We start from the raw sequence: 15,581 nt of genomic DNA, 5'->3' as shown, positions 1-15,581 counted from the left end.
TGAATATTTCATCTTCACATGACAAGTAAGTATCTTTTAAATTCATATATTTGGTTAAATGACTTCATTATTGCAAAGACATCTATAGGTTGGATGGCTCAACAATATTCATTGCATGAGGAAAGAGGATAGATATAACACTCTAAGTAGTTGAAGTCATTAAACGTATCAATAAGTCTCCACTGAATTTATGGAAAGGGATACTCATGAAATATCCCCTCACATAGAAATATTGAGGACATAAAAGTGATGTAGGTGATAAACTCATTCTCTAAAGATGCAATGAAGAAGGTCACATGGAATCTATTATTCTTGAGAGTAAAAATGGATGTAGGATATCTTCATAGGATCCCATTTAAAATATCTAGGAAGAAAAATAATCATCATCGTTCTAACTGATATGAAAGGTAACAAATATCCATGAACAAGAAGGTTACCTTATTCAACAACTTGTGTTCTCTATGCGAGATAGAGAAAGACAAATTTATGACAAAAATATTGAAGGTTAAAAGAACTCAACCATGTATAGAAAGGAAAGGTAAATTTGGTCCTCAAACAAGATAGAATAAGTATATATAAGATTCAATGGTATTAAAATATTTTAGAAGCTCGTATCACTGAAAGATGGAGGAAGATGAAGAAAAGGGCCAAGGACAGAAGGAGTAAAAAATCTCTCCTATGAGTAAGATAATATCCCTCAATAAAGGGTCCTATCATAAGCTCCTAAATCTTGTGTTATACGATATGACAATGACAATAAGATGCATCATGGAATCATGGAAGCATTAGAAACAAGATATTGTGACATTGCCATGAGAATAACAAAGGAAAAAATCCATGGAAGACAAACATGTAGGGTATATAGCTCTTGGGAATCGTAGTGAACATTGGAGAAAAGAAAGGAGTCATCTAAGGCTCATCATACATCGAGCAAGAAGGAAACATCTGCCAATTGGGGATATAGAAGATCCTCAAAATTCTGATATGGAATCTTCATCGAAGGGTTCTCTGATATAAAGAGGACGTAATAACTTCAACAAGAATTTGAACCTATGGAATCCATGAGATAATGATGTTATAACATAAAGACGATCAAATGATTGAAGATCTCTTCAATCAAGGACGCTGCTAAAAGAAGCCTTGATGAATTGAAGGTAAAATAAGGTATGTATCCTTGTGCTTAATATTATAATGTCATGTTGTATGGTTGCAAGTAATATGGATATTTTATTCTATCTTAAGAAACATGATCACGAGAAAAAAGATCTCTTCCTCCGAAAACATGTAGGAAGGCATAAGTCACACTAGATGAAATCAACAATATGTCCTCATACGAAGTATGAGGTGATTGACTACAATAAGGAAACTTTGATTCAAAGCTATGGAATGTGTGAGGGGGAAGATATTGTGAGATATGCAACCATGATGAAGGAAATCAACATCCAAAAGACCAAGAAGATTTGACTAGGAAATATCTCTGAAAGATATGAAGACTATGATGAAATTCTGAAAAGAATGGAGACCCTTGATAATGGATATCTTTTGGAGATGTCAAAATATGTGTGCAGGATGATGATACCTACAAGAAGATGTGATAACGAAGATCCATCTCGTAAGGTATGATTTAATTTAATATAATGTTTTAATTTCTTGAATAATATCTCGATGAGTTCATGTAGGGCTACTAGAACAAGACTTGTAAGTACAAGTGCAACCAGCATTCATGCGATGGATGGAAACTCTTGAAAGAAGCATGAGGAGAAAAAAGTAGACATATGAAAAAGGTTCCATATATGTACCAAGAAGGCCACTTTTCATGAAGAAAGGAATGACATGAAAAAATTAGAAGGAAAGTGATCGATGGTTGTTTTCCTACAAGGAAGAAGCTCAACAAAATTTCATGATATCAAGGAGACAAGTTGATTAAGCAACTGAAGGACCCGCAAAGAAAAAGTTTTTGCTATATAGAAGAGTCCCTAGCTATGAGAGAGCTCTCACGGGTCCCTGATCAAGAGGGAGCTTGAATTAATATCATCCTTGATTACAAAGGAGTGACAATTATGTTTTTCCATGTCACATGTCATGCACTATACCAGAACTAACAACCGTAAGTCTAGATGAAGACTATGAATAGAAATATAGATGCATGATAGACACAACATTCTTGTCTTCACTTGGGAGGAAATAATGGGTGGATTGGGTAATCATTTGGCATTTTTACTCTTTCAGGTTATGTAAGGCATACAAGATAAGAGTAGGCAAGAGGATCGATACTGTTTGAGGGAAGGGAACCAAAGATAAGAGTAGTCCTAGATGGTCATACTCCTTGAAGACGCGGGTGGGTATACACCTTGAAAGGCAATGATGAATGTGTGTATAAATCATTGGTATTGCCAACATTGTAGATCATGGTCTCATGGAGAGATGGAGTTGTTAGTCAAGGCCTTGCACTATGACAATGTTGATTGATATGATTCTATACATATGGGATTACCAATCTGATTATTCTTATGAGAAATTCTTTAGATTAAGAATAACCAAGTACCAATCTAAATACCTCCCTAGTTAAGAGGGAGTGTTGAATAAAAGTGTAACTAGGTTTAGTATTTGTCAATGTAATTTTGACCTTTGTACTTGTCAAGAAAAGGAAATATTATTTTAATAAAATTATATGAATAAGTTTATTTATCATTCCATAGGTCTAGGAATGTTAAAGAGTCAATATTACATTAAAGAGAACTTTATGAGAATTTATATATTGTACATGAGTCAACCTAGTGTCAAGAAGTCCTCCAAGAAAAGCACCATTCTTCAACAAAGAAGACTAAAACCAAAATGATCAAGAGAACATCATATCATCCTATCAAAATGAATTAAACAACTAAAATATGACATGTTGACACATATAAATGACACAAGGCTTCACTTGTTCATGTCGACTCAATTATCGAGGACAAACTATTATAAAACCCAACTAGGGTATCTGCAAAACTACACAACAGAATTTCAGACATCTTTGAAATTATGTATGTGGTAAACGACTGTAATTTCAAATGGGTGCATAACTAAATTTCGGATGGGTACATCAATGCAAGAATAATAGAAATCACATTTTTCTAAGATGATTCAGTGAAGAAAAATGATTGTAATCTGCATTACAGGAGGGTATCAATTTAGAATCAAATACTTGAATTGACCATGATCGTTAGACATTTATATGATGGGTTGCTCACAGTTAGGATGACAAACAATGATGCAATTACAGATGTATACCGCGGAAGTATAAGTCCTGGCATGGATGAAAGGAAGAAGGTATCAGATCTCTGTTTCAGAATACAATCATAATCTTGACATGCCATATGAACAACTTTGAAAAGACATACACTATCTCAGAATACAAATTTTCTTGTTGCAATACTCTAACAACATATTTTATATAGTCATGATCATAAACACTCCAAAGATAAGGTCATAATGAAGAACGATATGATGACCTAGTAGATACAATGAATATCTCTATGGAAATGTAGTAGTGGCGTTCTCAGTAAGTGCAACAATGATCTAGATAAAGGAGCATTGATGGTGTTGTAGTGATTTAGATGAAGAAGTAGTTTTGGTACAACTATGATGATTAGCTCAGTAGTGGCTTCAAAGAGGATTGGTGTCTTGGTCTTGGAGTGGAATAGTATGTCAAGGGTCAAGGTCTTGGTATTTGTCAATTGGAATCTCTCTAACAAGAATTTTGTGTGGGTTTTCCTCTCCAAGAGGGAGAGGTTTTGGCCTTCTGAGAAATCCAATCTTTTGCTCTTGTCTCTTTGGTTTGGTAGAATTTTAATGAAGGAAACACACACACACTAATAATAATAAGAAAATCAAGCTAAGATAAATTGTAAAAGCACTTCACAAATTGCTATCATGTCTAGAAGAACCCTACTAATAATAAATGCCCTACATTCTTCAACACATTGGTCCTTGTTTCACTATAATGCTCTCCAAATATGTTTCTCTCTCCCTCCTCTTTGGACTAATACTTTCTCTTTATATACTTCCCACTATTCTTCTCTATCTCTCTCTCTCTCTCTCTCTTTCAGTCCTTCCTCATCTCTCATTATCTCCTCCCCCCCAACTCTTACTCACTCAGACACAAAATCTCTTCTCCATTTTTCCTCCCTCTCCCTCTATCTTCCTATATCTCCTCAATTCCTCCTACACAAAAACCACCCCTCCAACTTTTTCTCTCTTCTCGTTCAGGTGTCTCCCATAACAATCTTTGTCACTCTCCCTTCCCCACCCTCCTTCACTATCACTCTAAAAATTTCAAATTGCACTCTCTCTTCCTCTCTTTTCCCTTCACTCACCCAATCATTCTTCCTCACCCCCTACTTTTTCTTTCTCTCCCATTCTCTCTCTCATAATCCCTCTTGGCTTATTTATCCACCCCTTTCTCCTCTAACCTATGAGTCCACAATTTCATGTGTTAAAGTCCCTAGTTGTAGATTCCTACTACCAGGAACAATTTTTAGTGTTCGGAATGCACATATGAATTTTTTAATTTAAATATTTTTTTTTGTGGGAAGCCTACATGCATGATGATTTGCTTACTTGGAATATATGTTTGAGATAAAAAATCATGGTTGATTGGGCTACAAATACATGAAAACATCATTTGTTGTGTATATGTGTGTGTGTGTGTGTGTGTGTGTGTGTGTTATTTTTGTATAGGCTAGACAAATTCATTGTCCATGAAACAACAAGCATATATAGAATAATACATGTACATTCTAAATATATCATTTTAAAAAAAGTAATAATGTTTACTATGTTTGATACATTTTTCTCTCGCCATATATCAAAATATTCAAATATATCCCTTGTTTATTTCCATTATAATGTTTTTTTGGTCATAACAATTTGAAAACAAATTATACAGTTGATTAAAGGACATTAAGACCCACAATCTAAGAAAAAAGGAATATTTAGTAATGTTAAGGACTATTTAGGCTACATTAGCAGCCTTGTAATATCTAGGCTATAACCGATTTCCATTTTTTTAAATAAATATAAAAGTAGGATTATAAATTTTCAAAAAATAGATATGCACACACTATGTTTTCTATAACCCTACAATTTTTTTTGTATTAGGATTCCATCATTTAGATAATCAAAAGTTGCAGTAACAAAAATATATGCATTATAGTTTGCATGAAAAATAACATATTAGGAAAACTCAAAATGCACATAATTAGACATGATTTATATGAAGAAAAATTACATATTTGAAAACATAACTGATTTATCTACATTTTTATATTTTAAACCATTTTAAAAGTTATTATATAAGTATCTCTAATCATTCCTACACATTAATAGATTATTTTCTTCTAGGTTTGAAATTCCATTACCTTTTCATGAGAGACCATTCCATTACCTTTTCATGAGAAACCATCACGAGTTTGTACCCAACCCTATGTATCGAAATCTCATCTCAAATACATGAACCATTAGCTTTTCATGAGAGACCATCTCGAGTTTGTACCCACCCATATGTATAGAAATCTCATCTCAAATACATGAACAAATTATGAACCGATGGAAGGAAATAAGGATAAAAACCTAGGAAGAAAAACATTGAAGAGAAGGGGTTTGATTACTACATTTGAAAATAACACCACTCTCAAATAAGTTTTTTATCGCTCAATGCACATATCTACTCATGAATGTTACATCATAAATAAATATAAGAATAAGGTGATGGCTAAGTCAAAAACCAAATTGATGAGTATGACCTCTTTTGGTTATGGAATGACCAATATTACTCATAAACATAATTATTAAATACAATTCCAGCATATTCATGAATAAAGAAAAAAAAATTGTATAAAAGATTTGAATCAAATGGGCTCACAATTTCATAAGGAATTGATTACATATCAATTACCGTGAACATTTTATTTTATTATTATAGAAATATTTCTATTTTATGGAATTTGGCAAGCTTCTAGAAAATTCTATATAAACATGTCATACTATCACAACAAATTTCAAGGAGATTTAATTAAAGAACATTAAATGTATATATGTCTAATATTATGGTAATGAAATTTAAATTTTTTGGTCAACCATTATCCATCAATATCAATTATGGTCAAATACAAAGCATAATAAAATATTATCAAACATTTTTAACTATAGTGAAACATAATCTATTATATTTAATCATATTAATCCCCATTAACTATAAACAAGCATAAACAAACATATGTCAAATGCCCACTGTAAACATTCATCATCACCCTTAATAAGTTTTCTATTATTATTGTGAATGTCCCCTAATAAGTAAATAAAAATGATTAAAGAAATTCAAACATATTCAAAATAATTTAACCAAAATTTAAAGATAATCAACATACCGTACCAAGTCCAATTTATTCTTATTAGAAAGAAAATAAATATAATATTTTATAACCACATTTTAGGGGATATATATTGTCTTCTATATTCATCCATAATGAATTTGTGACTGATGGGTTTCAAACCGACAAATATGGTTCATCATTTTCCTTTATCTCGAAAAGGGTCGGCCAAAAATATCTATTATGTAATTTTTACTAACAGATTTTGCTTAAAAAGATATATATTATCTTATATTACATAATCACAACAACCATTTTGCAAGGAAAAACAAATTGTCTTTGATCATTACGGTCTAAAATGGATTCTGAGATGATTGACATTCCTGAAAAATATCTAGATATGTTGCTTCAAGAATTTGCATATGATCCTGTTCGCCTACCGCTCAGAGAAGACCCAGCTCAGGTTCTATACAACCGGACAACATTGGAGACTATATGGGAGGCCAAGCACGAGGCAGTTGATCCATTTACCCGCCGGCCCTTAGACATTAGCAATGTCATTCCCCAGGCCGAGCTGAGACAGGAAATGCAACGATACATAATAAACAACTCAAGCCTAACCCTAGGGCTGGATGTCATTTCGGACTATACTCAGGTCTTGAGCGAAGCAGAGATGAGAATTTTCATGAAGGGATTGGTTTCCAATTATGAACGCCTTGTAAATGTTGAGGAGGAAAAGGGAGGCGTGGAGGCAGAGCACTGTCGGAAAGTGTTGTGGCAGAAATTCAATCTGCTCCGTCTTTATTGCCAATACCGGAGGGAAAACAGGGTTGTGTTTTGTTCAATAGGAGGATACGAATACTTGTTGCAGGTGATATTAAATGGACGGTTTTCTCTTTTATACTCTCACCACTTCTCTTCACGTGATATTTTGAAAGAATTGTGCAAGATCGTGGATGTCATTGGTTTGAAGGATACCAATTTTCCTCCACAGCTTTTGGTCTCGATTGCTGCCGCTCTGTGTTACCTTCTAACGGAATGCGATCAAGTGAAAATAGAGGGCATGATTTTAAGAATTTATCGTGGGATGTTTTACGACTTGAACATTGAAATTCTATCTACGTCTATGCTCGATTATTTCTGCACCTTGACAGTCCACGTCACTCTCCATACGTTAGGGCGTGGGAATTTCAGCGATATAGCTAATGAAGACGTCTACAACGGAATGGCAATCCTAAAGGCTGCCTGGATGAATTATCGAATGAGTTTCACCGACTTTGAGTCTAAATATGCCGGCGTTCTAGTTGATTTAGTAATTCTTTGCATCTCGCGTTTGCATTACCTGCACCAAGCAGCTATAACTGATAAAAATGAGGATGATGAAGCGACCACTGTTGATCTAATTAGTGTAGCACTTGAAGGAGGGCTCTGGTTAATTAATTCTATACTCACATCCACGTCTCATGAAGAAGGAGAAAATGAGTTTTTCTCGGAGTCGAAGAAGACGCTGCAAGAATCATATATAGTAACACAAATTGTCCGAATGATAGAACTTGTCCTTGCCGGTTTCAAAAGCATGGGATCGTCTCATTTGCGATTTGGTATAAATATTATGGTGGCACTTTTCAAGGAAGAAGGAAGAGAAGATGTTGTACGAGTTGTGGGCGATTTTCTTAGAAGCGATATGGTGGGTGAGTATGATTCATGCGTTAAGTTGTTGTTGCAAGAGTTTATGCAGAATGTCAGTACATCTGAGCAGACATAGGGCGATTACATGAAGTGATATATTTGCATGCACACGGAAAAGTTTCCTGTATAGAAAATATTAATACTTCTACATTTAATAGCCCTAACATGTTTATCAGATTACAGTAGCTGTACTTACGGATATTGTTGTTGTAAGGTTCATTTATTGTGATGTCAGGTCCATAACACCATTACATTTAGTGCCAGATAGGTTATACGCGGGTGCATGATAATTTGCATCCCCAGTCCCCGTAAGCATCTTTTCTTGAATAAATATTGTATGCCAAAACAAGGCTCTTATATTTAAAACGCATACAAATGCTTCTAAAATGTTAATTCATTGTTTTAATCATTATGTTTTGGAGATCCAATCAAGTTAATTTTAGGGAGGACAATAATAATCATAATATTAAATTGATATATTATTTATCATATATATATTTCAAAGAAACCAAATCTATATAATTTTATGGATTTTGAATATTTGTTAAATTTAATATTTCACAATTCAGAAAATATTATTTTTCATTTTCCCAACATTTTATTAATCAATTTAATCATTCCTATATATAAATATTTGGAAAATTTAAATATTTTTTTTATGTTTATAAAACAATAAATATATATTCTTAAATCACTATAATTTTATTAACATTTTTTAGTAATATCATAAAATATTTTTATATTTATATTCATATTGACATATTTTATAAATCTTAAAAATAAAAATTCACTACACAAATATATAAAAATATGCATGAAGATTGCAACTATATAAGTATGACATAATATGTGAGGTAGTTATCTAAATGGCCTCAGTTTATGCAAAGGCTACAGTATGACTTTAAAATTATGCTAGTGTTAAATTGAAAAACATGGAAACATCAACAATAAATTACTATGAGCTAAATTTCAACGGAATTGGACTGAATTCTCACTCATTGTGACACTTTAATGGATAATTACAACACTTAACAGTTGGTTGGAATTAGATTCTCCAACACCCCCCCCCTTAATTACAACCACAAAAAGAAAATTGATGTAAGATGCATGCTGGTCTTGGTCTTAGTCTCAGCTAGGCTTACAATTTAAAAAATTTGATTTCGACAACATTTCCTTTTTTTCTTCTCTTCTTCCAAATCTTGTAGCCTCTAAATTGTTTCATCTTTTTATTCTTTATGTATCCTTCGAACCTCACTTTCTTTCTTAGTGCAAGTCTTATATTGTTATAGGTTGTCTAAGCATGACTTGGATTCCTTTAAAAGATGGCTTGTCATCTATGGATTGGTGCCACATGTAATCTTTTGTTATATGCCTTTCGTCATCAATATTTTTCTGCAACATAACACTAAATAAAAAAATATCTCTTCATGACTCCACCTCATGAAAATATCATTGATTTTTTTATCATGCATGTTGTCTTCAACCTTTGTTTCTACATCTTCTATATATACTTTATCAATGCACTGTGTTGCAAGCCTTGCTTCAAGGAACTTTAACTCTTCTTCAAAATATTCTTGCTTAACTGTTGGAAATTAATGTTAGGATTAAAAATATTTGCAGAACCATGATAGTTATGTTCTTTATTCTCTTATTTTGTCACTTCAGGTGCTTCAAAGAGGTTTTCTTCCAATTGGTTTTCACTCTCAAGTGAGGTTCTCTCACCAAATACCATCATTTTCATATCATTTTTTTGTTGCACCATTTGCAACTATTCATCATTAGGAAACATGATTTCATCAAATAAAACAACAACAAATTGAATTGTTGGATTCACCATAACATTTTCTACTCCAATGGCAATTCATTGTCATCAACAACCTTTGTCGTTGGATTCATCAAATCTTCATTCACTTGTGGTTGTGCACAATGGGGTTCACAAGCATCTTTGTGCTCCTTCTTTTCTTCTTCTACAAACTCTTTATATTCATCATCCACTTTTGGTTCAGCACAGTGGGATTTATGAGCATCTGTGTGCTCTTTCTATGCTTCCTCTACAAATTCTTCACATTCGTCATACAATTGTCGTTGAGTATAGTGGGATTCACCAAACTCTTTATCTTCAACTATATTACTCCTCCTTAGACCGAAAATTCTCTTAAGGGTATCCAAATCTTCCTTGGCTGACATTGCATTTGTGATGAGTGGTATAATGTTGTCATCTACAAATTCTTTTAGGCATTTGAATGCGAGGGCATTCTTTTTCCTTTTTCATTTCTGAATCTTTCAAACAAACTTCATACATCTCTTATTGTTGTTTCAACTGTGCTAGCTGCTTGTTTTTTCCCATCTTTTTAGCAATAGTGCACTATCACCCACCCAACAAATCAAACTTCAAACATTGTGACTACTTGCAATAAAAAATTTAATAATGGATTCTCTACTGCTCAATTTCTACAAATAGATTGGTATACAAATTCTATACAAAGGTGAGCTTTTAGAAAAGCTTTCATAAACCCTTTTAATGCACATAATTTATTTCAACAAAGTCTCTTTTGTTTTTAATACAACTTCTTTAAAAAATGGAATATCATTGGACTTTTTTGAAGAAAAAAACGCATATGAGAAATGATTATTTCTTAAAATCCCTTCTAAAAAACAAATTAGTACATTTGAAAAAAGTCACGGAAGGCCCTTTTTGATATAATAACAAAACTTATGAAATTCACATTTTCTTTCGTACTCTAAATATTCATGCTTGGATTACCAATACATAATAAGAAATCCCTTTCGAGAGAAGGCATATTTGGATAAATGAGTAATTTGATTTAATTAGAATAAAGGTGTTCTCTTTTCTAGATTGGGTTGGACAAGCCCTGTTCATTTGAGCCAATCCTCACCCTACATTTTCGTCGTTCTTTCCAAACAAAAATTGACACATGCCATTACAAGACATCATGTAATTTGTTGTGTCGTTTCTTGACCATTAATGAATTTCACCTGCATGGAAGTTGCTTCTCTATGGCTGTGTTTCGCCTCCAACATCACCATAAGATTATCACTACTTATTGTGCAATATGCGAAATAATTTTGATTTTGAGTTTCCATAGGGTGCTCACGATAAAACCATATGACGAGCTCGACTTGGCGAGGAAGATCACATCCATCGTCATTGCCTCCCACGTTTCAAAGCTGAGGCAGACAATGGAAAGATCAGGCACAAGATCACTCAGATAGATCAGCTCCTCTACGAACTCCGTGAGAAAATTACATAGCTTGAGCATACCTTGCAGCAAGCGAGTGACCACTTTGCCTAGGCACTCGATGAGAAGAGAAAACTTGTGAATGAGAGAAATCTATCCTGGTATTAATTAAGCTTAAACTCAAGCCTTGCAGGTAAGCATGTATATTTCATCTTAATCCGATAATCAAAACAGGCTAGAGTGGAGAAGACCATACTAAAAGGGAAAAAACCCATTTTTAATCCCCCAAAACCCGAACTAAGATTTAATGTAGTGTGGTGTTATGTTAACACTTCGTGACTGAATAATTCTACAACCTTTGGTAGTATTAGACAAGGTTGAGGATTTTTTTATGGTATAGTATATTCATATGTCCTGGTCGAGTAGGTATTCTTCGCATAATATTTAATTTTGAATGACTTAGGAAACCAATGGGTTTTCTCATCCTAGGGAACTTATGTCTTATTCAAAGCCTAAGAGAGGATTTAGTGCTGGAATTATTGAAGTTTGTTCTATTTTGTCAGACTAGAGAACATGTTAATTTTTTGGGAGTTATTTATTTGTATGACAGAGTAGACTTGACATGAGCCTATTGTTTTATTCTCCAACTTGGAATGGAATTATAGCTTTCATGAAGCTTCAGTATCCTTATGTTTAGATATAGGTTGGAGTGACAACTACTGCACAAACTATGTCATAAACAAAAACCAAGATCCTCACTGTATTGAGCATTTTCATGTTGACCTCACTCATTTTTCATTGAAAGTGGAGTTCATTTTTAAGGACAATGATCATTTTCGAGCAAAAATCATACGAATTGTGGTGATCCCTATCCAAAGATTTTGATGGGCGATGAGATTAATAGCCCCCTTTCATTGCTTAGTTCCTATGATAAGACTTTCGCCCGATTCTATGTTGTGTTCATCAATTCCGTCAGTTTGGATTAATTAAACTCGATTTTGTCCTTATATTTCACATTCAATTTGAGGTGTATGGTTTAATCATTGAGATATGGATATAAGTCTCCAGTTTGTAGATTGTATAACACAATCTACTTCAAGAAGATCAACAACAGCATGTGTATAACTAAAGGCACTTGCATGTGACCTCAGATTTCTAATTTTTCTATTTGCAGGAGCTGGAACCTAAGGAATGTTTCATTTTTAGATGTCCCAATGCCCATATATGACGAGATGAAGGGAAAATACCACTACATTTTCTAGGATTTGTCATGTGATGTGTGTTATAGTTTGTTAGGTCCCCTTAATACTAGTGATTCCCCCATTAGTATTGTCGTTGTATCCGTTATTGTTATTATTGTGCCCCTATTGTACCCATATTATTATTAGTGTGCCCCATAGAAACCAACTATTGTTATTAGTGTGCCCTTCTGTTATTACTTTTATGTCGGCTTTATTATATTGTGACCCCTTAAAATCATATATATAGAAGGGAGGTTTAGTCATTTGTATCATCCAAGAATTGTTCATTTGTGTAAAGTAAAGGAGGTTTCACCAATGAAGAGGTAGAATTCTAAGGCATTGATCTATCTTTTATATCTTTTTGTGAGCTAGTTTCATAACATTTCCTATCCGAGCTTTGGATTCTAGTGCTTCGCTACTCCAAGTAGGTCTTCATGGAATTTTTGCTATAACCTTTTTTCTGTGGAATTTTAGAAGCTAAAACAAAAATAAATTTGAGCCAAAATCGTTCTAAACTTCGGTTCTGAATTTTAGACCTTGTCTCACTATTTTCAGAGATATGATCTGAGGCAGTTAGGGTCTTGCTAGACTCCTGAATTACAATCCAAATAGGTTACCTGGGAAAAATCCTCATAATTTTTGTTATGTGCATCAAATTGGAATTTCGTAAGAAGTTTCAAAAAGAGGACAACCTTTACTTTTCTTTATATCCATTTCAAGTACTAAGGTCGAAATAGTAATCCGTGGCACTTCATACAAGTTCACTCTACTAAACTAGTCTATAATCAAGTCACCATGGTAGATTTAGCATAACTCTTCCTTAGAGAATCCAATCTTCGTCAGAACTATGGGGTTAGAAAGAGGACTCAAAGGGCTACAGCAAGATGCGATTTTAATATTCAAGATCTGTAGTTACATAGATACAATAGATTCAATATCGAGCTCTTACAAAGTGAAAAAAATGTGTGTAGCTTTTTTTTAAGTTTGCAAAAGATTGGTTTGAAAAATTAGTTTGAAGGAATTCAAAGGGAATAGTGTAGAGTTATTAGCAATAATTGATTCCCTCGTGAAAGAAAATGGAAACACATAGTAGGCAACCTGAAAGATCTAGCATGACTCATGAAGAAGAGGAAGAAATGCAACATGATATATCAAATTTACAAGACCAATTACAACAAATTTCAAATTCACAAAAGGTAACTGAAGCTAACATGGATGGCATGGAAGCTAAGATGAATGGCATGGATGCTAAGATGAATGGCATTGACGATAAGATGGAAGAATTGAAGATAAATTTGAATAAGTTTCTACAAGAAATGGCTACTAATGGTGAAAGTGTAATAAAGGAAACTCCTGATGAGAAGAAAAGAAATGTTAATCATGATTTCATAGACTCTAATGTTAGATTGAAGACCCACCATGTTCCAAAAATCGATATGAAGAATTTTTATGGCAAGGATCCCGCAACATGGATACTACATATGGAGCAATTTTTCAATCCGCATAATGTGCAAAACACACAAAAGGTACGTATTGAAACTTTATATTTGGAACCAATTCCATTTGTATGGTATCGATGGCTTTCCTCTCGTAAACAAATTGTCACTTGGGCAATTTTTACAGAAGAAATGATAGGACATTATGAGGATACAAAAAGAAACACTTTTTTAAGCCAATTGATAAATATCAAACAAAAGGTTTCAATGATGGAGCACATTGAGGACTTCCAAAAATTGAACATAAGGGTAAAATATATTCTAGAGGAGCATAGGATTGATGTGTTCATAGGGACTCTAAACGATAATATCCAACGTGAGGTTTGCCTTTGGGAACATGATTTATTGGAGAAGGCATTCAAGTTAGCAAGAAAAATGGAAAGCAAAATTATGGCAATGAGGAAACCTACCACTCACAACTATAAAGATGGAACTTTTGTTGGCCCTAGCCTTCCACAACATACAAGGTTGATAGCACAAAAATTGGAAGAAAAAAGAGCAAAAGGGATTTCTTATAGTTGTGATAAAAAAATACATTAAAGGTCATAAGTGCGCTGAGAAGAAATTATTCTACATAGATTGTAAAGAGGAGGAAGAAGAGGAACAAGAAATTTCAAAAGAAGAGGATATACTCCAGGAAAAAACCCTAGATAAAGAAGAAATAAATCCGATTATATCTTGTAATGCATTGGCTAGAATTACCACTCCTCAAACTATGAAGATAGAAGAACATATCAATAAGAAAAGGCTAATAGTATTGATTGATTAGGGAAGTACCCATAATTTTATTCATCGTAAGATAACCAAGGAATTGAATTTCTTCGTATACCTAGCACCAGAGTGTCAACTGATGGTTGCAAGTGGAGGAACCATAAATTTCTCTGGAAATTGCCATAATATCAAGCTATCCATCTGAGAATATGTATTGAATAGCCCAATGCTTTCAATTCCAATGGGTGGTGCTTATGTTGTACTAGGAGTCCAATGGCTACAGTCTTTGGGTATAATAGATTTTAATTTTGAAGAACTTTTCATGAATTTTTGTGCAGAAGGAAAGGAAGTTGAATTAAGGGGTATTGCAGGGAAATCGGGAAAGATAATCAACTCTAACCTATGAAAAAGGTTCTAAAGGAGGAACAACGAGGCGTAATTTCAAAATTACATTCGCTAGAGGTTGCCACATCGAAATCATCTATTTCTCCATATCTCCAAAAAGTCTTGGACAATCATTCCAAGGTATTGGGGACTCCCAAAGGCCTCCCACCTATTCGTGACCATGATCATGCTATTCATTTGATTCTAGGAAGTGTTCCTCCAAACATCAAGCCATACAGATATCCCTATGCCCAAAAGAGTGAAATTGAACATATGGTTACAGAAATGCTAGAGGCGGTATAATTCAACCTAGACAAAGTTCTTTCTCTGCTCCAGTGGTATTGGTGCACAAGAAGGATGGTTCATGGTGCATGTGTCCAGATTATAGGGAGCTCAACAAGCTCACTATTAAAGAAAAATTTCCCATTCCTGTCATTGATGAATTATTAGATGAATTCCATGGATCAATTTACTTCACCAAGTTGGATCTTCATTCAGGATATCATC

This window comes from Pinus tabuliformis, chromosome 3_2 (assembly GCF_031772625.1).
Source record: "Pinus tabuliformis cultivar Carrire ecotype Pingquan chromosome 3_2, CPIR1, whole genome shotgun sequence".
Classification (NCBI taxonomy): Eukaryota; Viridiplantae; Streptophyta; class Pinopsida; order Pinales; family Pinaceae; genus Pinus; species Pinus tabuliformis.
Note: the sequence above shows the minus strand (reverse complement) of the source record.